Source organism: Balaenoptera borealis (assembly GCF_965194805.1).
Source record: "Balaenoptera borealis genome assembly, chromosome: 3".
NCBI lineage: Eukaryota > Metazoa > Chordata > Mammalia > Artiodactyla > Balaenopteridae > Balaenoptera > Balaenoptera borealis.
The window spans coordinates 9,601,234-9,625,739 of NC_138866.1; the positions used below are offsets into that span (position 1 = coordinate 9,601,234).

The window sequence follows — 24,506 nt, forward strand, 5'->3', positions numbered from 1 at the left end:
CTTGTGGACCAAGATCTTCCCAGGATCCTCTACGTCCCAGCATCTCCCAGGACCCTTGGACTCTGGTCGCCAGGTGCTTGTCCACCCATGAGACAGGAAACCTCACACTGGTTGTCCCTGCAGGTCCCCTGCAGCTCAAGGCCCCATCAATGTGCAATACAACTTGATTACTAGCTATTGATTAATATCTTCCTTCCATGACTTGTCAACCATTTTTTTTTCTCTAGGCTTCTTATCAGCAGCATTTAAACGTGCTCACTTTTCACTCAGCTTTCAATTTTCAAAAATATATGTCTTCCTTTCTTTTCCCTTCCAGCTGCCCTTTGTTTCTCTTTGCCTTTGATGACAAATTGCTAGAAAGAAATGTCTCCCCTTGCTGTACCCTTGTGCATCACTGATTCTCTTCGAAACTCTACAATCTGCTTCCTCCTCCCATGTCTCAACTGTCATTGCTCCTGCGAGCCACCAAAGACCCCACTTGGTAGGTCCAGCCTATCCTGTGGACACTGTCCTTTTTCTCTCTCCCCACGTGTCCCTGTGCCCCTCTTCCTAGTCCTTCTCTGTCTCTTTGGGTGCCCTCTCTTCCTTTCTCTTGTCCCCTAAGTGTGGTCATTCCTGATGATGGGGTCCCAGGCTCCGCTCTCTACACACTCTCACAAGGAGGGAGTCCTCACCAGGAAATCTCATCTCTCCTATGCGTTAGCAGATCTCCAGGCCCTGCTCAGATTTCCTTGCTGAATGCCAGATCTGTAGAAGCAAATGCTTACTGTTCTTTTCGTCGCGGATGCCGGCCAGGCATCTCAGGTCTATATGGGAGCTCATCCTCTTGCTCACAAATCACCGTCCTCTCCCTATGTTACCCGTCTCTCCAAATGGCTCCCTCCAGTTTCTTTAGCTCCCAAGCTGGCAACCTGAGTGTCACCTTTACTACAGACTGTCCTTATTTCTTCATGAATAATTGATTACTCAGTCCAATCCATGGTACCTCCTAACTGTGTCTCAAAATGTCGCTTTTTCTCTACCTTCACATCTATATCCCCTGATGGACCTACTACCCTCTTCTCCTTAAGTCCTACGATTGTCTCCTATGTTCCTTTCCATTTAGGCAGAGCAGTGTCGAATCGTGCAAAGAAAGCACTGGGTCCAAGGAAGTGCGTGGATTGCAGCCAAGAGGACTCAACGTTAACCATTTTACTGGCTGCCATGTTTTTACAGAGCTTCACACACAGAGGATGGAGGTTCAGGGAGCACAAAGTAGCTCCCAGGATCACTTAGCATTCCAGAACTCAGCTGGGCTTAGAGCCCTGATGTCCTGACTCTCCTGTTCTCTGCACCCTAGCTGGGCAACTCCCTGCTCTGCAGGGAATTCTAGACTTTCTTAATGTTGCAGTACCTCACGTAGACCACCAAGGTACCCCATGGATCACACAGATCTGGGCTTAATTAAACTTGCTGAGTGGTAGGGACTATCACTTTGACAGCATCTCAGTAATGTTTCAAACGGGGAAGTTAGGAGACATATAAGGTTTCATTGGCTGGAGTTAGTTCACAGTGGCTTTAGGGTGATAGAAAGCGTGGTCAGATTTTATAAACTAGATGAGAAGTCAAGGGTCTTATCTTTATAGCCCCTGAGTCTGTGTAGAGTTACCCTTAAAACAGCTTGCTGTGGGCTTATCTTGGGACACATGGGTCTGAACAAGCTACTGTTAATAAATTCTGGACTTAGAGAGTACCTGTTGGGTATGGCATATCTGTTTTGCGAGTCCTGGTACAGTTTTCTTTGCAAATTGTGATTTTACTTTCATTGCTTATTAGGACTGACAACTTTGCCCAGAAAGAGGATGCTCTGGGTGTCTGGGCAATTGATGACCATCAGGAAGGGACTGTTGAAATGCACAATGGTCGATTAAGTCCTCCTTGCAGAGAAGTGAATCTTGATACCCATGGTGGCAGCTGTTTCAGTGTGCTCCTCAGCCATCTCAACCACAGCCCTCATGCAGCACCTTGGGGCCAGTAGAACTTCATACACTTAGATATCAGAGCAGGTGTCTGGTGTGGCCGGGAGGGTGGGCAGTGGGGTGGGGCTGTGGAACCCAGCCTTTGACATATGGCAATAGTAGTATTATAGTAGTTGTAACTGGGTCTTTTAGAGAAGATGCTCTCTGGTCGTTTAAGTGCCTAGGTAGTTAACAATGTCAGGTAATTTGGCCAAGGCTGTGTTACCATTAAGTGTCAAACCAAGATTTGAACTGAAGCCTGCTGACTCCAAAGTCACCATGGATAATTGCATGGCAGGAGAAAATACAGCAATATACAAATCACCCTGTGTGTTCAAACTCAAGGTATGCTTGCCTATTCAAACTCGAGGTACCATCTTGTTTCCAGATACCTCTATCTTTCCCCATCAGCCTCTCCTGTCATCACTCCTGATTTCCCCAGCCGGAAATATAAAAATTGCATCATTTGAATGACTCTCTGGTCATTATTTTCAATAGAATCATTTTTCCTTTGTGCTGGCCACTCATGTTTCCTCCATCCCTGTACCTAGGGGGGAGCTTTGACTACCATATCGTCCAGCAGTCTGCCCTCTTTTTGTCTATGTCTGGACTGTGGAGATACCTGGAAACCACACCCCTACACAGGTCAGTGACCTGTCCTCCAGTCCCCTAGGGACCCCACTCATGCCTGCTAGAACCTTGAGGTTTCCCAGTGTCTTCTTGTCTCCCCTGTCCTAGACTTCTGATCCTTTTGCTTCCCCAAGATGGATTCAGTAGATAACGTCTCTCTGCAGCACAGGGAAAATAGGAGTCATTTGAGACAAGCTCCCTCACCTTTTGACCACATGCTTAGAGCCACACTCTCAGCCTCTTGTCCTCTCTCTAGGGTGGAAGATGTGCCACGCTTCTGGTCAAAGGGCTCCCCCTCTGTGCTCAGCATCCCTTCCATCCCCATCTCACCATCTCTGACTAATTTCTTCTATCTGCTATCTTCAACTTCTTTTTCTTTGTGACTTTTATTATTTGAACGTGCTCAAGTCTCTCATTTTTAAAAAACTGGAACGAAAATCCTCACTTTGTCCTAAATGATTCTCAAGGTCTCCTTTCTCCAGTTTCCTGCCTCTGATGCCAGATTGCTATGGAGCAATGTTGACATGGTGGACTCCCCTAATTGACTCCGCATCTGCCCACCCCTACCACCAGCTCCTGCTCTCACCCTCCACTGTGATTGTTCTTGCCAAGGTCACCAATGGATCACTGGTGGACCATCCCCGAGGGACACTCTTCATCCTTCTCCTCCTTGCCTGCCTAGCCTTGTCCCATGCTGTGACCACATCTTCCTTTGGCCTTCAAGAGACCACACTTTTCCTCCTGTGTCTCTTCCTACTCCTTTGCTGTCTCTTCAGAGGGCTTCTTGTGGTCCTCTAATTCCCTTACATGTTGGCTTTTGGCTAAGTTTGGCTCCAGGCTCTCAGCACCATCCATGATGTCTAAGATACCTGTCTCACCTCATGGTCTCACTCAACCACCGACGCACAATGAAGTCCATCTCTCCAGCCCAAATTTTCCTACTGAGCGGGGGACCTTCAAGATGGTGGAAGAGCAAGACGTGGAGATCACCTTCCTCTCCACAAATACATCAAAAATACATCCACACGTGGAACAACTCCTACAGAACACCTACTGAACGCTGGCAGAAGACCTCAGACTTCCCAAAAGGCAAGAAACTCCCCACGTACCTGTGTAGGGTAAAAGAAAAAAGAAAAAACAGAGACAAAAGAATAAGGACAGGACCTGCACCTCTGGGAAAGAGCTGTGAAGGAGGAAAAGTTTCCACACACTAGAAGCCCCTTCACTGGCAGAGACGGGGAGTGGCAGGGGGGAAGCTTTAGAGCCACGGAGGAGAGTGCAGCCACAGGGGTGCAGAGGGCAAAGCAGAGAGATTCCTGCACAGAGGATCGGTGCCGACCAGCACTCACCAGCCCAAGAGGCTCGCCTGCTCATCCACCGGGGCGGACGGGGGCTGGGAGCTGAGCCTCGGGCTTCAGTCGGATCTCACGGAGAGGACTGGGGTTGGCAGCGTGAACACAGACTGAAGGGGGCTAGTGCGCCACAGCTAGCTGGGAGGGGGTCCGGAAAAATGTCTGGACCTCCCTAAGAGGCAAGAGACCATTGTTTTGGTGTGCGTGAGGAGAAGGTATTCAGAGCACCGCCTAAACGAGATCCAGAGATGGGCGCAAGCCGCGGCTATCAGTGTGGACCCCAGAGACTGGCATGAGATGCTAAGGCTGCTGCTGCCGCCACCAAGAAGCCTGTGTGCGAGCACAGGTCACTCTCCACACCTTCCCTCCCCAGAGCCTGTGCAGCCCGCCACTGCCAGTGTCCCGTGATCCAGGGACAACTTCCCCGGGAGAACGCACGGCGCACCTCAGGCTGGTGCAACGTCATGCTGGCCTCTGCGGCCGCAGGCTTGCCCCACATCCGTACCCCTCCCTCCCGCCGGCCTGAGTGAGGCAGAGGCCCGAATCGGCTGCTCCTTTGACCCCGTCCTGTGTGAGTGAAGAACAGATGCCCTCAGGCAACCTACACGCAGAGGTGGGGCCACATCCAAAGCTGAACCCCAGGAGCTGTGTGAACAAAGAAGAGAAAGGGAAATCTTTCCCAGCAGCCTCAGGAGCAGTGGATCAAATCTCCGCAATCAACTTGATGTACCTGCATCTGTGGAATACCTGAATAGACAACGAATCATCCCAAATTGAGATGGTGGACATTGGGAGCAGCTGTAGACTTGGGGCTTGCTTTCTGCATCTAATCTGTTTCTGGTTTTATGTTTATCTTAGTTTAGTATTTAGAGCTTATTATCTGCTTATTGGCAGATTTGTTTATTGATTTGGTTGCTCTCTTCCTTTGTAAATTTTTTTTCAATATATATATATTTTTATCCTTTTTCTCTTTTTGTGAGTGTGTATGTGTATGCTTCTTTGTGTGATTCTGTCTGTATAGCTTTGCTTTTACCATTTGTCCTAGGGTTCTGTCTGTCCTTATTATTATTATTATTTTTTGTATAGTTTTTAGCACTTGTTATCATTGGAGGATTTGTTTTTTGGTTTGGTTGCTCTCTTCTTTCTTTTTTAAAAATTTTTTACTACATTTTAATTTTTTAAATTTATAATAATAATTTTTATTTTTTATTTTAATTATTTTATTTTATTTTATTTATTTATTTTTTGTCTCGCTTTTCTTCTGAGCCATGTGGCTGATGGGGTCTTGGTGCTCTGGCTGGGTGTCAGGCCTGAGCCTCTGAGGTGGGAGACCCGAGTTCAGGACATTGGTCCACCAGAGACCTCCCTGCCCCATGAAATACCAAAACACGAAAGCTCTCCCAGAGATCTCCATCTCAATGCTAAGATCCAGCTCTACTCAACGACCAGCAAGCTACAGTGCTGGACACCCTACACCAAACAACTAGCAAGACAGGAACACAACCCCACCCATTAGCAGAGACGCTGCCTAAAATCATAATAAGGTCACAGACGCTCCAAAACACACCACCGGATGTGGTCCTGCCCACCAGAAAAGCAAGATCCAGCCTCATCCACCAGAACACAGGCACCAGTCCCCTCCACCAGGAAGCCTACACAACCCACTGAACCACCTTACCAACTGCAGGCAGATACCAAAAACAACGGGAACTACGAACCTGCAGCCTGCTAAAAGGAGACTCCAAACACAGTAAGATAAGCAAAATGAGAAGACAGAGAAATACACAGCAGATGAAGAAGCAAGGTAAAAACCCACCAGAACAAACAAATGAAGAGGAAATAGGCAGTCTACCTGAAAAAGAATTAAGAGCAATGGTAGTAAAGATGATCCAAACTCTTGGAAGTCAAATAGAGAAAATACAAGAAAGGTTTAACAAGGACCCAGAAGAACAAAACAGCAAACAAACAATGATGAGCAACACAATAAATGAAATTAAAAATTCTCTAGAAGGAATCAATAGCAGAATACCTGAGGCAGAAGAACGGATAAGTGACCAGGAAGATAAAATAGTGAAAATAACTACCACAGGGCAGAATAAAGAAAAAAGAATGAAAAGAATTGAGGACAGGCTCAGAGACCTCTAGGACAACATTAAACAGACCAACATTTGAATTATAGGAGTCCCAGAAGAAGAAGAGAAAAAAAAAAAAAGGGACTGAGAAAATATTTGAAGAGATTATAGTTGAAAACTTCCTTAATATGGGAAAGGAAATAGTCAATCAAGTCCAGGAAGCAAAGAGAGCCCCATACAAGATAAATCCAAGGGGAAACATGCCAAGACACATATTAATCAAACTATCACAAATTAAATTCAAAGAAAAAATATTAAAAGCAACAAGGGAAAAACAAAAAATAACATACAAGGGAATTCCCATAAGGTTAACAGCTGATCTTTCAGCAGAAACTCTGCAAGCCAGAAGGGAATGGCAGGAAATATTTAAAGTGATGGAAGGGAAAAACCTACAACCAAGATTAGTCTGCCCAGCAAGGATCTCATTCAGATTCGATGGAGAAATTAAAAACTTTACAGACAAGCAAAAGTTAAGAGAATTCAGCACCACCAAACCATCTTTACAACAAATGCTAAAGGAACCTCTCTAGGCAGGAAACACAAGAGAAGGAAAAGGCTTACAATAACAAACTCAAAACAATTAAGAAAATGGTAATAGGAACATACATATCAATAACTACCTTAAATGTAAATGGATTAAATGCTCCAACCAAAAGACGTAGACTGGCCGAATGGATACAAAAACAAGAGCCGTATATATGCTGTCTACAAGAGACACACTTCAGACCTAGGGACACATACAGATGGAAAGTGAGGGGATGGTAAAAGATATTCCATGCAAATGGAAATCAAAAGAAAGCTGGAGTAGCAATTCTCATATCAGACAAAATAGACTTTAAAATAAAGACTATTACAACAGACAAAGACGGACACTACATAATGATCAAGGGATCAATCCAAGAAGAAGATATAACAATTGTAAATATTTATGAACCCAACATAGGAGCATCTCAATACATAAAGCAACTGCTAACAGCCATAAAAGGGGAAATCAACAGTAACACAAACATAATACGGGACTTTAACACCCCACTTTCACCAATGGACAGATCATCCAAAATGAAAATAAATAAGGAAATACAGCTTTAAATGATACATTAAACAAGATGGACTTAATTGATATTTTTAGGACATTACATCCAAAAACGACAGAATACACTTTCTTCTCAAGTACTCATGTAATATTCTCTAGGATATATGATATTTTGGGTCACAAATCAAGCCTTGGTAAATTTAAGAAAATTGAAATCGTATCAAGTAACTTTTGCGACCACAATGCTATGAGACTAGATATCAATTACAGGGGAAAATCTGTAAAAATAGAAACACATGTAGGCTAAACAATACACACCTAAATAACCAAGAGATCACTGAAGAAAACAAAGAGGAAATCAAAAAATACCTAAAGACAAATGACAATGAAAACACAATGACCCAAAACCTATAGGATGCAGCAATAGCAGTTCTAAGAGGGAATTTTATAGTAATACAATCCTACCTCAAGAAAAAAGAAACATCTCAAATAAACAACCTAACCTTACACCTAAAGAAATTAGAGAAAGAAGAACAAAAAAATCCCAAAGTTAGCAGAAGGAAAGAAAACATAAAGATCAGATCAGAAGTAAATGAAAAAGAAATGAAGGAAGCGATAGCAAAGATCAATAAAACTAAAAGCTGGTTCTTTGAGAAGATAAAGGAAATGGATAAACCATTAGCCAGAATCATCAAGAAAAAAAGGGACAAGACTCAAATCAATAGAATTAGAAATGAAAAAGGAGAAGTAACCACTGACACTGCAGAAATACAAAGGATCATGAGAGATTACTACAAGCAACTATATGCCAATAAAATGGACAACCTGGAAGAAATGGACAAATTCTTAGAAAGGTATAACCTTCCAAGACTGAACCAGGAAGAAATAGAAAATATAAACAGACCAATTACAAGCACTGAAATTGAAACTTTGATTAAAAATCTTCCAACAAACAAAAGTCCAGGACCAGATGGACTCTCAGGCAAATTCTATCAAACATTTAGAGAAGAGCTAACACCTATCCTTCTCAAACTCTTCCAAAATACAGCAGAAGGAGGAACACTCCCAAACTCATTCTACAAGGCCACCATCACCCTGATTCCAAAACCAGAGAAAGATGTTACAAAAAAAGAAAACTACAGGCCAATATCACTGATGAGCATAGATGCAAAAATCCTCAACAAAATACTAGCAAACAGAATCCAACAGCACATTAAAATGATCAAACACCATGATCAAGTGGGGTTTACCCCAGGAATACAAGGATTCTTCAATATACGCAAGTCAATCAATGAAGGAAAAAAACAATATGATCAAATTAACAAATTGAAGGAGAAAAACCATATGATCAAATTGAAGGGGAAAAACCATATGATCATCTCAATAGATGCAGAAAACCTTTTGACAAAATTCAACCCCGATTTATGATAAAAACCCTCCAGAAAGTAGGCATACAGGGAACTTACCTCAACATAATGAAGGCCATATACGACAAACCCACAGCCAACATCATTCTCAATGGTGAAAAATTGAAACCATTTCCACTAAGATCAGGAAAAAGACAAGGTTGCCTACTCTCACCACTATAATTCAACATAGTTTTGGAAGTTTTCACCACAGCAATCAGAGAAGAAGAAGAAATAAAAGGAATCCAAATTGGAAAAGAAGAAGTAAAACTCTCACTGTTTGCAGATGACATGATACTATACAGAGAGAATCCTAAAGATGCTACCAGAAAATTTCTAGAGCTAATCAGTGAATTTGTTAATGTAGCAGGATACAAAATTAATGCACAAAAATCTCTTGCATTCATATACACTACTGATGAAATATCTGAAAGAGAAATTAAGGAAACACTCCCACGTACCATTGCAACAAAAAGAATAAAATACCTAGGAATAAACCTTCCTAAGGAGACAAAAGACCTGTATGCAGAAAACTATAAGACACTGATGAAAGAAATTAAAGATGATACAAACAGATAGAGAGATATACCATGTTCTTGGATTGGAAGAACCAACATTGTGAAAATGACTATACTACCCAAAGCAATCTACAGATTCAATGCAATCCCTATCAAACTACCAATGGCATTTTTCACAGAACTAGAACACAAAATTTCACAATTTGTATGGAAACACAAAAGACCCCGAATAACCAAACAATGTTGAGAAAGAAAAACGTAGCTGGAGGTATCAGGCTCCCTGACTTCAGACTACACTACAAAGCTACAGTAATCAAGACAGTATGGTACTGGCACAAAAACAGAAATATAGATCAATGGAACAGGATAGAAAGCCCAGAGAGAAACCCACGCACATACGGTCACCTTTTCTTTGATAAAGGCAGCAAGAATATACAATGGAGAAAAGACAGCCTCTTCAGTAAGTGGGGATGGGAATACAGGACAGCCACATGTAAAAGAATGAAATTAGAACACTCCCTAACACCATAGATGAAAATAAACTCAAAATGGATTAAAGGCCTAAATGTAAGGCCAGACACTATCAAACTCTTAGAGGAAACATAGGCAGAACACTCTATGACATAAATCACAGCAAGATCCTTTTTGACCCACCTCCTAGAGAAATGGAAATAAAAACAAAAATAAACTAATGAGACCTAAGGAAACTTAAAAGCTTTTACACAGCAAAGGAAACCATAAACAAAATGAAAAGACAACCCCCAGAATGGGAGAAAGTATTTGCAAATGAAGCAACTGACAAAGGATTAATCTCCAAAATATACAAGCAGCTCATGCAGCCCAATACTAAAAAAACAAACAACCTAATCCAAAAATGGGCAGAAGACCTAAATAGACATTTCTCCAAAGAAGATATACAGATTCTCAGCAAACACATGAAAGGATGCTCAACATCACTAATCATTAGAGAAATGCAAATCAAAACTACAATGAGGTATCACCTCACACCGGTCAGAATAGCCATCATCAAAGAATCTACAAACATTAAATGCTGGAGAGGATGTGGATAAAAGGGAACCCTCTTGCACTGTTGGTGGGAATGTAAATTGATAGTGCCACTATGGAGAACAGTATGGAGGTTCCTTAAAAAACTAAAAATAGAACTACCATATGACCCAGAAATCCCACTACTGGGCATATACCCTGAGAAAACCATAATTCAAACAGAGTCATGTACCACAATGTTCATTGCAGCTCTGTTTACAATAGCTAGGACATGGAAGCAACCTAAGTGTGCATCGACAGATGAATGGATAAAGAAGATGTGGCACATATATACAATGGAATATTACTCAGCCATAAAAGGAAACAGAATTGAGTTATTTGTAGTGAGGTGGATGGACCTAGAGTCTGTCATACAGAGTGAAGTAAGTCAGGAAGAGAAAAACAAATACCGTATGCTAACACATATATATGGAATCTAAAAAAAAAAAAAAAAATGCTTCTGAAGAACCTAGAGGCAGGACAGGAATAAAGATGCAGATATAGAGAATGGACTTGAGGACACAGGGAGGGGGAAGGGCAAGCTGGGACGAAGTGAGAGAGTGGCATGGACATATGTACGCTACCAAATATAAAATAGATAGCTAGTGGGAAGCAGATGCATAGCAGAGGGATATCGGCTTGGTGCTTTGTGACCACCTAGAGGGGTGGGATAGGGAGGGTGGGAGGGAGACGCAAGAGGGAGGAGATATAGGGATATATGTATATGTATAGCTGATTCACTTTGTTATACAGCAGAAACTAACACACCATTGCAAAACAATTATATTCCAATAAAGATGTTTAAAAAAAAAATTCCCTACTGAACTTCAGATCCACAGAGCCCATGATGTATTGGGCTTCTCTTCTTATACAAGCTACAGTCTTCTTAAACTTCACATGTCCAAATCACAGCTCATCATCTTCCTGCAAAAAAATGTTATTCATTTTGTAATCCTTAACTCACAGGACAATGTGGGAATTCCAGTTTCCCAAGCCTCCAGCCCAGCCACCTGGGGGTCATCTTTAGTTTCTTCCTGTCCTTTTCACCACCAACCACTAATTCCTGTCAATTATATATATTAACATTTCTCCAATTTGTCTCCTTTTCTCTACCCATCTTCCCAATTCCTTGGCTCAGTCTAGAAAAGCTGGTCTTTCTGTTTCTCCTCTTCTTATCCAACCCACATCCTACCCCCCATCCATTTTCCCCTCCTCAGCCAGGGTGATCTTTCCAAAGGGTAATCTCATCAATACATTACCTGTTTGTAATATTTCACCGTTACCCACCTCTTTGAATAATCTAACGTCATTGTGGGTGATGCCGATAAGATGACCAAATAAACATCCCCTGATCGCACCCCCAGCCTGCAACAACAATAATTTGGCGTCCATCGGTCTGTGGGATCCAGCACCATACACAAGGGACCTGGGAGGAATCTTGCCCTCCTGTGTGTCAGGTAATAGTCATCCAGACCTCAGTCCCAGCTGTGGACCCTGAAGCGGCCTGTCAACTGGCTTCAGCCCCTCTTGACTGTGGTCTGGGATCCCCTGGAGAACACTGACTTAGAATATTACCCACAGACAAGAGAGCCTTTTGAAAGTCCGTGAGTCTGGTGGAGAAGTTCCAGTTCACCCTGGAACAGAAAAAAATTCTAAGTTTGGATGCACTCGAGAGAGTAAGAGGCACAGTTTGATTTATCCGTCACCGCTCTCCCAAGACAGCACAGCTCGATGCCCAGAGAGCCCTTCTCAGCCCGTGATTTCTCCCACTGGGGAAAGTAAGAGCATGTGAGTGATTGCCTACCTTCCCCACCCCTGTGGAATGCTGCCAAAGAAGCCCATTTCTCTCTTGTGTCATCCAGAGGACTGAGTCCTGAGCTGCACCACCTGGGAGCAGTGAGGGGTTGGGATAACAGCAACCAGGGCTTGGAACATATCACAGGGTTGTGTAGCCTACAAACTGTGTCACAGACTCCATCAGAATGCCCACAAGCCACTGGTAAGCCTTGCGCATGGATCCCCCCAGCTTGTCTACAAGGTACCCGCATGCCCCACTCATACCCCACGGCCAGCTTCCTGTGCACACTCCCAGTGGCAGCAAGAGTGAGCTTTTTGGAAGAGTTTGAGAAGGATTGGAGTTAATTCTTCCTTAAATGTTTGGTGGAATTTGTTACTGAAACCATCTGGTCCTGGGCTTTGCTTTGTTGGGAGATTTTTGATCATTGCTTCAACTTCCATAATTATATTGATCAATTCAGATTTTCTACTTCTCCATCATTCAGTCTTGGTAGATTTTATGTTTCTAGGAATGTATCCGTTTCTTCTAGGTTATCCAAAATGTTGGCATATACTTGTTTGTACTAGTCTCTTATAATCCTTTGTATTTCTGTGGTATCAGTTGTAATGTCTGTCTTTCATTTCTGATTTTATCTATTTAAGTCTGCTCTCTTTTTTTTCTTAGACTAGCTAAAGTTTTGTCAATTTTGTTCATCTTTTCAAAGAAACAGCTCTTAGTTTCATTGATCTTTTCTGTTGTTTTTCTGGTCTCTGTTTCATTTTTTTCTGCTCTTTCTTTTCTCCTTCTTTCTGCTAACTTTGGCTTAGTGTGTTCTTTTTCTAGTTCCTTAGGTGTAAAGCTAGGTTGTTTATTTTGGATATTAACTCCTTATCATCTATCTGATAAGGAGTTAATATCCAAAATATATAATGAATCCACAAAACTTAATAACAATAAAATAAATAATCTGATTTTAAAAAGGGCAGACCTGAATAGACATTTTTCTACAGAAGACATACAAAAGGGCAACAGGTGTATGAAGAGAGGTTCAACATCACTAATCATCAGGAAAATACAAATCAAAACCACAATGAAGTGTCACTTCACACCTGTTAGAATGGCTGTTATGAAAAAGAAAACAGATAACAAGTGTTGTCCAGGCTGTGGAGAAATGGGAACACTTGTATACTGTTAGTGGGATATAAACCAGAAGAGCCACCATAGAAAACATTGCAGAGATTCCTCAAAAAATTAAAAATAGATTTTCCACAATGATCCAGAACTTCTACTTCTGGATATACATCCAGAGGAAATGACATCACTACCTCAAAAAGATATCTGTGTTCCCATGTTGATTTCAGTATTATTCACAATAACCAAGTTATGGAAACAACCTAAGTATCTGTTTAAGTGTGAATGGGTAAAGGAAATGGTACATAGATGGATGGATGGATGCATGGATGGATAGATAGATAGAGATAGAGATATAGACAGATATAGATATACATGAGCATTATTCAGTCATAAGAAAGAAGGAAATCTTGACATTTGCTACATCATGGGTGGAACTTGACAGCATTACGCCAGGTAAAATAAGTCAGACAGAAAGAGACAAATACTGTAGGATATCACTTATATATGAAATAAAAGAAACAAACTCATAGAAGCAGAGAGTAGAATGTTGGTTGCAAAAAGCTGAGGAGTGGTGAAATGTGGAGATGTTAGTCAAAGGGTAGAAACTTCCAGTTGGAAGCTGAGTAAATTTTGGGATCTAGTGTACAACATGGTAACCACAGTTAACAATATTGTATTTATACTTGAAAGTTGCCAAGAGAGTAGATCTTAAATATACTTACCACACACAAAAATGGTAATTATGTAGGGAGATGGAAGTATTAACTGACCTTATTCATAAGATATAAGTGTTTGAAGTCATTGCTTTGTACACAATAAACTTTCACAATATTACAGGTCCATTACATCTCAATAAAGCTGGAAAAGAAAGAAAATTATTGACATGCTTTACAAGACATGGTCTTGTCTCTGTTGGTCCCCTGAGCTCAGGAGATACCCAAAGTTCCCCCAGACTCTGTGATCCAGACCATAGGATCTTCTTCTACTCCAGGAACACAGCACACTCTCTCTTCTTTCCTGACAGCAAGTCTCCTCCTTGTGTCTGTCTTCTCTGTACAGGACATAGCATTTGAAGACAGTGCTTCCAGGAGGCCAAACTCAACTTCCCCAGCCTGGGCTCGATCCCTGAACTCACCAGCTATCTGTGTGTGCCCATCAGAGTGGCTGCCGCATCCACATTCACTGTCTCCTTCCCATCAGGCTGTGGGCTCTATGGAGGCAAATTCCAGCTCGACCTTCTCTACCCAGAATGTCCAGCGCCAGCCCAGTGCCTGCACTTGGAGGGCTTTAGATGTTGGCGGAATGACAGAGACCGAAGACATGTCTTTTCTTGTGTTGGTGCCTTTTCAGCCCTGGATTCCTTTCTGGTTAGTGATGGAGGGAATGGATGACACAGGAACCAGGGAGTCGTTGCAGGTGGTCAGTATCGGGAGACCCATCAAGGTCAACAGTAGGCGACCAGCAGATAGGTGGCCTCTTGGTCCCATGGGAAGGAGAAGAGGGACACTAAGCCCGAGGATCAAAGATCTGGAGCCCAGGTGCCCCCTCAAAGGAGGGCTCAGCCTTTCTCCAGTAACATCCAGACCCAGATGAGCATGAGCCCTGGGCTGAGGCACAAGCTCCTTGCACACCTGGACCCAGGGCAGGAGGGATGCAGCCCCGAGCCTCCTCCAGGGCGATGCCAGGCAGGCCCAGCCAAGGGGCAAACAGCCACGAGCACCTGGGTTTAAGCAGGTGAGGAGTTAATTCACACAAAAAGACTCTTTCAGAATGTTTGTACTGCCTCTGGAACCATCGGACTCAGGAGGAAATATTTCAGTGACTTCCTGTCTTCTTACACATGTTCATGCATGTACACACACACACACTCAGAGTCTATCATTGATTCCGCTTTATAGATGAGGAAACTGAGGGCCAAGGAGGACCACCCCTGTGCCAAGAGCAGAGTGGCCTTTCTCTGTCACATTAACACTCCAATAGGATGTTCACACTCATCCTGGTGATCCCAAGTCCCTCACCCTCAGCTCCTTCTGCCCTCGGCTGTGTCCTGCTGCTCTCAGACCCATGACTCCATGTCTTCAGCTGTTCCCACCCCCACCCTCAGCCCAGCAGTCAGCCTTCTCAAACTCCACAAGGAGGCTGGAAGGGGGGAGACAGAGAGCCTACAACTACGAAGGCTGGAGCACCAGGAATTCCTGGAATCAGATATCACAAGTCCTGTTGCAGAGCCTAGCAGACCTGCAGGATATCCCGGTCCCCTCTCTGTCCCATTTCATGCTTCTTCCTCACCCACTCCCCCAGGGAAATGCCACTCAGCAAGTGGCTTTGGCTCTTACACTGGAAATCATCAGAGGCATTGGAGGTAAGGAGGCCCCAGAGCATCCTGCCAGGAAACACACACCTCCACCTGCCCCTCACAGTGGATGTCTTAACCTTGACTCTCCCCCTCCACCTGGTCAGGATCCCCTCCCATCTGCTCCATCCCAGGCACTGTGCTCTCTCCAGGGATGCAGGGTGCCAGCCTGCTGGGTGCTCCCTGTGCGGTCCCAGGTTATGGGTGGGTCAAGTCACCTCTATTAACTGTCCCTTAGGACTTGTGCCATGCTGCAGCCCTGGTGTTTGTCATCCCACCTCCTGAATCTTTCCTAAGGTCACACAAACGGGCCCAAGGCTCCAGCAACTTTAAAGCACACAAGGCAACTCCAGCCCGGCTCTCACCACCCTGAAGGCTAAACTCTGCACCCCCTCTCGCTCTCCCTCCCTTCCCCTCCAGCCCAGGGCAGGCCTCCCCTCACTCTGTTCACCCTGCCCTTGCCCCGTTCCCTGTGGCTTTAGATCACTGCATCCCATGGACCATTCATCCTTCCCTTACCCCTAAGTCCCCTCCGCTGTCCCCTGGGCACCTCTCCTGTGGTCCTGGGGTGACAGCTTTCCTCCTGTGCTCCTCCCTCCTCCCCACTCTGCTCCCTCTCCTTGGTGCCCCGCCCTTTCGGGTGCCCTCCCCTTCTCACCCCACGGCACTCAGCTTAGGGGACCTCCTCCCCTCAGCGCTCACCTGCCCATCCTGGGGGACGAATCTTCATGCTTCCCTCCAGCCCTGATTCTCTCCTGAACTCCCCTGAGCAGATTCCTTGGCTGCCTCCTGGGAACCACGCATCTGGGATCTGAACGTGAGGGTGTCGCCTTCCCTTCCCCAACCTGCTCCTCCTGCTGGGGGTCCTTCCTCAGGGGATGCTTTGTCATCACCCAGGATCCAAACCCAGATGCGGGTTATTTTCCCTTCTTCCCCACGTCCACTCACAGAAACATGGGTTCTCCTCCCAGCCTTCCACTCATCTCTACTCTTCTGCTCCAGCTGGACCCACTTTGGCCCCATTTCCTGCAACATCCCCCTTAATGTCCAGCCTGCATCCCTGTCCTGGCCCTGAATCGCTTCTCTACACAGCAGCTGGAGTCATTTTTCCACTATGCAAATCTGCTCAGAGAGACCCTCAGTATAAATTCCTTTAAAGCTGCCCAGGGCTCTATGGAAACTTTCCAGCATCCTTACTGAGCTGCCAGGTCCCCAGTGGTCCAGTGGCTCCATCATGGTCCCATCTTCTCTACAGCCCGTCAGCTTTCTGTTCCAGTTCTGCTCAATTTCTTTCCCTTTCTTGAAAATGTTCCCCTCACTTTTTCTTACGCTGGGAACATTCTCCTCTGTTCACTCACAACCTTCTACACTTCCTCTGCTGGCAGCACTGAAACCCCTTCCTCCAGGAAGCCTTCCCTGACTTCCCACTGAGTTTGGTCTTCTCCTCTTAGCCTCCAGTCCTTTGTTCATCATCCGTCTTGCCCATTATATCCTAAGTCCCATGAGGGCCATGGCTGTGAAAATCTTTATGGGCAGAATGGCTTTGTGGTTTGGAGTGTTCCTCTGACACTCATCAGGTTGCGATAACAACCCGCCTGCAATAATTTCTAGCTGTGTGGTCTTGGGGGAAATGACTGAACCTCTCTGATGCTGTTTCCTCATTGGTAAAATGGGATGAGTAACAGCAAGTATCTCATGTGATCATCTCAAGGATTAGATGGGTTATTCCCGGTAGAGGTCTTAGCAGGCTGCCTGACAGAGAGATCTCAACCCTTCTGCTGTAGGTGACGTCATCATTATTGCCTGGAGCTCTTCTCCCGAGAGATGACACAGCCCCCTATCACATCAGGGGGATGAAGGGCTGTGTGTTTGCTGCTCTTTCACTCCCAGGACCCCCTTCTGGCTGCTGAGGGGGATCCTCTGTCAGGGGAGTATGTAGAACTCATCAGGTGGTGGAGGAGCTCAGCTGGGAACCTGGAAGTAGCTAGTCTCCCAAGTTGGGGTGCTGGGGGGCAGCAGGGGAACTCCTAGCAGGGAAGCCCAGCTCAGCTGCAGGAGTGAGGGGTCCAGGGGCTGTTCCAGAAGAGGTCAGGTTCTGGAGCCCCTGCAAGGTCAGCACGAGGGCACATCGTGGGCCCTGGGGAGGGAGGAGTGAACCTGGACCTGGGACCAGAGCCCCCAGAAGTGGGCATCGGGCAGCAGGGGCCCCTCCCAGTCCTGGCATTCATTCACCTGATGCTGTCTGTCACCGTGCTGCCAACCTGTTCAATTTGTTTGTCCTCCCAACAAACTCTCGGCTGGTTTGCAGTCATGATGCACAGATGTGCGAAGTGAGGCCGCGAGTGCTGGGCCCAGAGTCAGAGAGGCAAAGAGCAGGGGCCCCCTGATCTGGATCCCTCTCTGTCTGAGTCCAGAGACTGTGCTGCCCCCGAAGTGCCCCCTAGTGTAGGGGGAGGGGCAAGGCAAGGCACTTTTCTCACAGGCGACTGTCCACAGTCCCTCCACGTGGAAGCAGCAGATGGGGGTGCGCTGCTTTTGCTCATCTCCTGCCCCAGTGGAAATGTCCCTGAGCCCTCGGCTACTTGGCGTAGGGTGTGGCTTCCCATCCCTGGAGCCCGCAGGCCCCTTGGCACATGGGCCTCCTTTACCAGGTCCTTTGGCAGGTGGGGCGCAGGGGAGACTGTAGGGCTGCCCAGCTTCCCCCATTCACTCTGACGTCTCTGCTTCTAGGATCGCAGTACCAGGGGCCCTGGTGTTCTTGCCCTGTGCTCAGTGTATTTCCATCACGATGGCCCTGTAGCCATTGTTAGTGCCTATTACCTCTTACCTGCTCTGCTAGACTCTGCATGCTGGCTAAGAACTATCACCCTCATTTACAGATGAAAAAACTGAGGGGTACGAGATTTTAAGTATTTGACTCTATAGGCAGTGAAAAGTAGAGCTTGGCATGGGGTCCACTGCTGATTTCAGATCTTTCCCAATGATAGACTTCTGGGTCACATTAGATTTCAGGGAAAGTGGGGACAGCGGCCCACCATGATTGTAACCCAGATCTCCTGGGCTTAGGGAGTCCCAGGGAGGGTGAGTGAGTTATAAGAAATTCAATGAATTTGCAAATTCAAAATTAGCCAAACATCTACCTGTCTGTCACCATTCAAGCTCCTATAAGAAGGATGAATTGTCCTAAGTTTAAAGACTCACCTCGGAAACCCCCAGCTTGTTGGCCTCTATGATCCCTGACAGGTCAGACTCGTGGTTGAAGACTTTCTTAATACCCAGCTGGGAAAGTATGTTTCTCAGCTCATAGTCGCTGGAGATGGAAAACCTTGGCAAGTTGAGTTCATCTATCCGTCTAGGAAATGAGAAAAATAAACTTGAACTTCTGCTTAACTCAGAGCCTGACTTTTCCCACCTCACAGCTTGGTCTTCTGTGGTTTCTGCTCCAGTTACCCCCTTCTCCCTGGAATATGGACTCCTTTCCTCAGTTTCTAGACCCCTCAGGGTAACTCTCCTTAATTCGTTAATTATCCATCACGTAGGCAGGAATCTAACGTGCCAGGCAGCTCACCAGGGCTGGGGCTGGGGCGGTGCCCACGTCTGGCCCTGCTTCTCCCTGTAAGCCCATAGGGCACGGGAAACACCCTCTTCCAACAGGGATTCCACAGCTGCTGGGAGACTGTGCTGGGGCGGCTGCTCCAAGGGCACCAGGAAGGCTTCCTGCAGGAGGTGGCATGGAGCCTGAGTCCCAGAGGAGGGGACGAGCTGACTGGGTGATGAGGAGTCCAGGAGGCAGGTGGATGCACTTGCAGGGAAGAGGGAAGAAAGAAGGGCTGCCCCACAGCACACAGGCAGCCTGAGTGTGGGCAGTGGGGAGGGGAGGGGCCGGGAAGGGGCTTGGGGGGGATGTGGAGGGTTGGGGGCTGCATTCAAGGGCCTTGGGGACCTGAATCAACCAATCCAACATCTCTATCTTGTCTTCCCAGTGAGCCCCTTGAGGGCAGGGATGTGTCTGCTTCTGAGCAGAGGTGGCCGCAGGTTCTTGGAGCAACAGATGCTGTCTCCCACCCCCAGGCCTCCTCTCTCTTTGTCTCTATTTCCCTTAAGACTCTCGTCACGGTGTCAGCTCTTACAGATGCCAAATACGAGGAGGCTGTGGCTCCCATTAAATTCTGAGTCCCTTGGGAGCAGGAGGTACCTATTCCTCCTCATAATCCATCTTTCCTTCCTTCCTCCCTCCCTCCCTCCCCCCCCCCACTTTATCCATTCATTCAACGGATTCTTAGTGAGCGCCCTCTATGGGCCAGGAATGTGTAGATGCTTGTTCCCCCAGTGCTTGTAAATCAAAGATGTTTGATGAATATTCTATCCATTTACAACTATTCACTGAGCCCTTGTCCTGTGGTAGCTCTTGGTATTGGAAGAAGGAAAGGGTTGGGAAGGGAGTACACGCAGCGGGAGGGTGGGTCCCCGTGTCCTGGGGTGTCCGGGGATCTTCAGCGAGGTGGGGCTGAGAGTCAGGCAGCCCCAAGGCGTCCGGTCCCCTGGACAGGGGTTGGGGAAGGGACTGCAGCCTCAGTGTCACGTCTAGGCAGGTCTCTCATTCTTTGCGGTTTATAACGTACTTTCCACACCCATTCCCCCTAGGATCTGCATAGCTGCCCACAACCTTCCCTATCTCCCCTGCAGACACTGGGCCCAGAACTGCCTCTCCCTCCGCTGGCCTCCTTAATACCAGTCTCCTGAGTTCCACATCCTGACCTGTGTGCCTACCCTCAGTTTATCCAGAACCCGACCCCTTGCCACCCTCCCCAGCTCTTCCTGGTCCACCCCCAGCGGCTCCCCTGGGTGAGTGCACTGGACCCCTGGCTGGCCTCCCTGCCTCCATGCTTGTCCTCCGCTGTCTGTTCTCCACTGGACGACCTGGGTGATCCTTTTGAAACATTACTCAGATCATTCATTCATTGGCCCAAAGCCTTGTGATAATTCTCCACTTCCTTTATAGGGGGGCCAAGTAAGGGGTCTGCAAGGCCCCTCATGACCTGAGTATCCCCCCCACCCCCGGTGCCCTGACCTCTCCCAACTTTCCCTCTCACTCCCTCTGCTCTGCTGCTCTGGCCTCACTAATCCTCAGTCACACCAGCCTTGCTCATGCCTTAGAGGCTTTGCACTGGCTGTTCCCTTGACCAGGAACGCTTTTCCCTAAAACGTCTGCAAGGCTCAGTTCTGCAGCTCAAACATCACCTAAGGGCCACTCTATTTACAATCACAAGCTACCTCTGGGTACAATTTTCTTTATCTTTTTTCTTTACTATCACTCACCTCTCCATTTCTCAACTCTCAAAGTACCAAATAATTTAGTTACTGTATTTATTTCTTGTCTGTCTCCTGCAATTACAAAGTGCCATGAAGGTGGGGAATTTAGTGTTTTATTTGCTGACCTACTCTCAGGGACTAAATTAGTTCCTGGGACATAGCATGTCCTCAATTCATCTATTCAACCAGTGCTGAATGGTTGAATGAATAAATGAGTGAATTAGTGTTTAGCCAGTGCAAAGCTGATGCTCAGCGTCTGTCTCACCTGAGCCCCCAACTGATCCCAGTTCCATCTGCCCCCCTCCACCTGCAAGAGGTGGAGCCACGGAGAGAACAGCACGAGTGTCGGGGGCTGTGTGAGGATCCCCATGACGCAGCGCATGTTAGTGTCAGAGGAACCCTCAGCCCCGCTCCCTCTGATGTCATCATCTTAGAGACGGAATAGTTCAGGCCCAGAGCCACGCAGGCAGCCAAGGGCAAGGTCACCCCTGGGTGGGCCGGGTGGGCCCTCCCACCTCTGCCCCCGCCCCTGGACATTACTGAGGCCCGGGGGCTGCGGGTCCGGAGTCCAGGAAGAGGGGGAAGGGCTGAGAAGGCAGGTGGGCCCACAGGTCCGGGTCCTGGGGACAGTCACCTGGGCTGCAGTGAGTCTCTCCACCCCCTCAGCGTCTCTGGGAGCAACTCGGCCTCCAGGTCCTGCATTTCGCCCTCGTCAGGGAGGATGAGGGGCGCGCTGTCGTTGCGGGTGCACTTGAGCTCCACCACGGTGCAGGCCCGCGACTCGTCCCGGAAGTAAGGCGTTTTCAGGCCCCCAGTGGTCATCATGGGCGCCTCCACCGTCCTGTTCTCGCTCACGTGGAACTCTGACTTATAAGTACGGCTGGGATCAAAGGGCTTCTTCCACCGGGCTAGAGGTGGAGGGAGCAGATGAGGGGTCTCTGGTGCAAGGGCTGCAGGCGTCTCACTCCTCTGCCCTGGTCCCTCAGCGGGGAAGACCCTCCCCACACCAGCAGCCCCCCACGTGCCTCTAGGGATGGCCCTGCTATGTTTGCAAATATACCTGGGTAGGTGGGTAGGCCCTTGGGGATGGGGGTGACCCCACAGGTCTGGATTGGAAAGGGGGTCACGAAAAAAACCAGGTTAATTGTGCTACATGAGAAACCAACAGGAACAGGAGAGGGCAAGGGAGAGATGGGGTGAGGTTAGGCCTGCGGAGAAATGGAGCTCCTGGTCCTTAAAGGGAACAGTGTTAGTGACCAGTGGTTAGTCGCTGGCTTTGCAGGGAGGGCACATGTCCCCACAGCCTTGTGAGCCAGGCTGAAGCAGGAGCCACGTGGGGAGCAGGAGGGCAGGGCGGGGTCAGTAGAGGAGAGGGCTCGGGTCTCCCTGCAAGAGGATGGAGCATTCAGTGACGGGGGCTTCTTGGGGAGATCAGGGCCCTGGGGCTTCATGGAGTGTGTATCCACCCCCGCTTCCTGCTTTGTTTCCACCCCTGCCTGTGTCCTCAGGGTTAGAGACAGGAGCTGAGGGGACTCCGGGCTGGCTGGGGTGTCCCTGGTGGGGAGATTTGGGAGGAGAAAGACCTAGGACAGTGCAGGGTTGTAGAAGAGGAAAGTACAGGAGACTGAAAGAACAAACATAGCAGGACAGGCCTGGATTCAGTTTTCAGAGAAATTCAATTTCAGGCCTTCATTTACAGGTGAAATCAGTGGCCCAGAAGCGCTGCCCTGGGCTCTGCTAGGAGCTCCTAGCTCAGGGCTAACTGGTCCCCACAGCCAGTGTCTCTTAAACACCTGACCACTTCCTGACTTGGTGATCCATCTTTGGGTCCCTATTTGCACAGCCGCTCCCCGTGCAAAGTCTGCCTTCAGTCTGCCCCTTATGAATTTCCTGGCTGAAGTTTGCAATGTTGAGTTTCTATCACTGGGACTGGGCGTCGAACCAACTAGAAGCTGGGAGAAGGTCCTGTCTAGGATGTTTCCTTCTGCAGAGGCTTGTCCTGATGGTGGCCTTGCCAATTCTACCCTCCAGATGATAGAAGCGCACAAATGAAGAACCTTGGGATGCCCAGGCTCTTCAGAGGCTGTCTCACTGTGAAGACGGCCGCCAGCCTCACTGGGAACCTCCAGAGACCAAGTCCCCTGGACGGAAAAAAGCCCAGGTCAGAGACGGCTCAGAGCGCGCACAGCCCAGGCCGTCCCGAGTGGGTCCACACCCAGCTCATCAGGAAGGAGGCTGCAGTTCTTGGTCACTCAAGAGTGACACGAATGGAAATCTCCTTCCTTCTGGCAGCCAGGCAAGTTTAAGTCAGAATAAAAAACCTCCCTCTGCCTCAAACAAAGGGTTAGTGGCTCCCCTGCCCTTATGTCCTAATGACGATTGGAATTTGGAAAATCCGAAGACAGACAAAGCCTATGGCTGGGGCAGGGCCTTAGTGCCCAAGCTCCCTAAGCTGGGGTCAGCCACCTCTTTAATATATTGCCTAATGATACAGTTGTCTGAGCCAGGACAGAAATAGCCCTGAAGCCTCAGGAAAAAAAGGGGGTTTCTTTCTGAACCCCCATCCAGGCACTCACCTTTAAAGAATATATAATTCACCAGGTCTATATTTGTGAGCTTGTCAAGGTCCTTGAAGAGCTCCACAATTTTCCCCTGGGTTTTATTCCTCACATAGTCATTGATGAGCTTCTTGGCAGTGTCGGAACCCCGGAAGTTGGTGGAGAAGGCCTCGGAGGCACACAGCGCCCTGGCATCTTCCCTGAACTTGTGCAGAAGCTTCAGCTGCTCCTCGACGAACATGGCGTTGCCCACGCTCAGCTGCAGCTGGTTGCTGGGTCGGCCGAGCATCTGCAGGAGGTGCCGGAAGCCCTGGTGGATTTCTGTCTCGGGAGTCTCCGTGAGGTTGAGCTTGAGGCCTTCCAGGATTTCCATCAGGGTGGGTCCGCGGGCCCCCAAGGACAGGAAGGCCAAGGCCATGGAGATGCTCATGGGGGAGAAGATGACATTCTCATTGGGGGTCTTCAAAGCCAACTGCTTGTAGAGGCTGAAAGCAAAGTCGATGTTGCTAGAGACGAATGTGTGGTCGTCCACAGGTGCCCCTTTGTGTTGGTCCTCTGAGGTCACATCCTCCAGGTGAAGCCTGCCCCCTGGGAGGCAGTGGACACTGGAGCAGAGCCCAGCCACCAGGAGCCCCAGAGCCAGGAGGGGGGATATGCCCTCTGCCCTCATCTCTGAAAAGCAAAGCTCCTTTAAGTCTCGGTGTGTCAGTTGATGTCCCAACCACCACCCACTGTCCCCACGTGGTGTCTCTTCTCTCTGCCTCTGCTGCTTTGTGACCTCCCAGTTCTAGGCACCCTCCTGGGCTCCCAACATACGTGAGGAGGCTTTGGGCTCCCTCTCACCCTTTGAAGCAAGTCTTGTAATTGTTACCAATTTCCCCAATGGAGAAACTGGGCACAGAGAGGGAAAGGGGCTTTTCCAAGGTCACCCAGCAAGCAAGTGGAGGAGCGAGGGTGAGAAGCCTGGGTTGCCTGCCTCCAAGGGGGGAAGCTGGTGATGGGTGTGAGGTGCTGTCCAGTGAGAACCCATCCCCCCTCCTGCTCAGAGAGCAGCCCCCGTCAGAGGGGACTAGGAAGCAGGGGCTCCGTTTCCACTATGTCCCCCGTCTGACCCCCAGGACGGAGCCCTGGACTGAGTCAGAGGGCACAGCACCTCTCCCGGCCTCTTGATGACAAGTGTGTGACATTAAGGGGGCACTCTCATTGTGATACCTGGTCGCTGTGAGGGTTCAGTGAGAGAGGTCACCACAAGCAGCGAG

The 24,506-nt window shown here is 47.7% G+C and overlaps 1 pseudogene across 1 annotated transcript; it reads right to left on the reverse strand.

Annotated features, from left to right (window-relative positions):
* Positions 1 to 18,150: 18,150 nt before the first annotated feature.
* On the reverse strand, positions 18,151 to 24,013 carry LOC309626910 (serpin A3-8 pseudogene; annotated as a pseudogene). Its single transcript has 3 exons — positions 23,266 to 24,013; positions 21,324 to 21,597; positions 18,151 to 18,905 (listed from the first exon to the last, which is right to left on the reverse strand). The product of its transcript is annotated as a serpin A3-8 pseudogene (transcript).
* Positions 24,014 to 24,506: the final 493 nt, after the last annotated feature.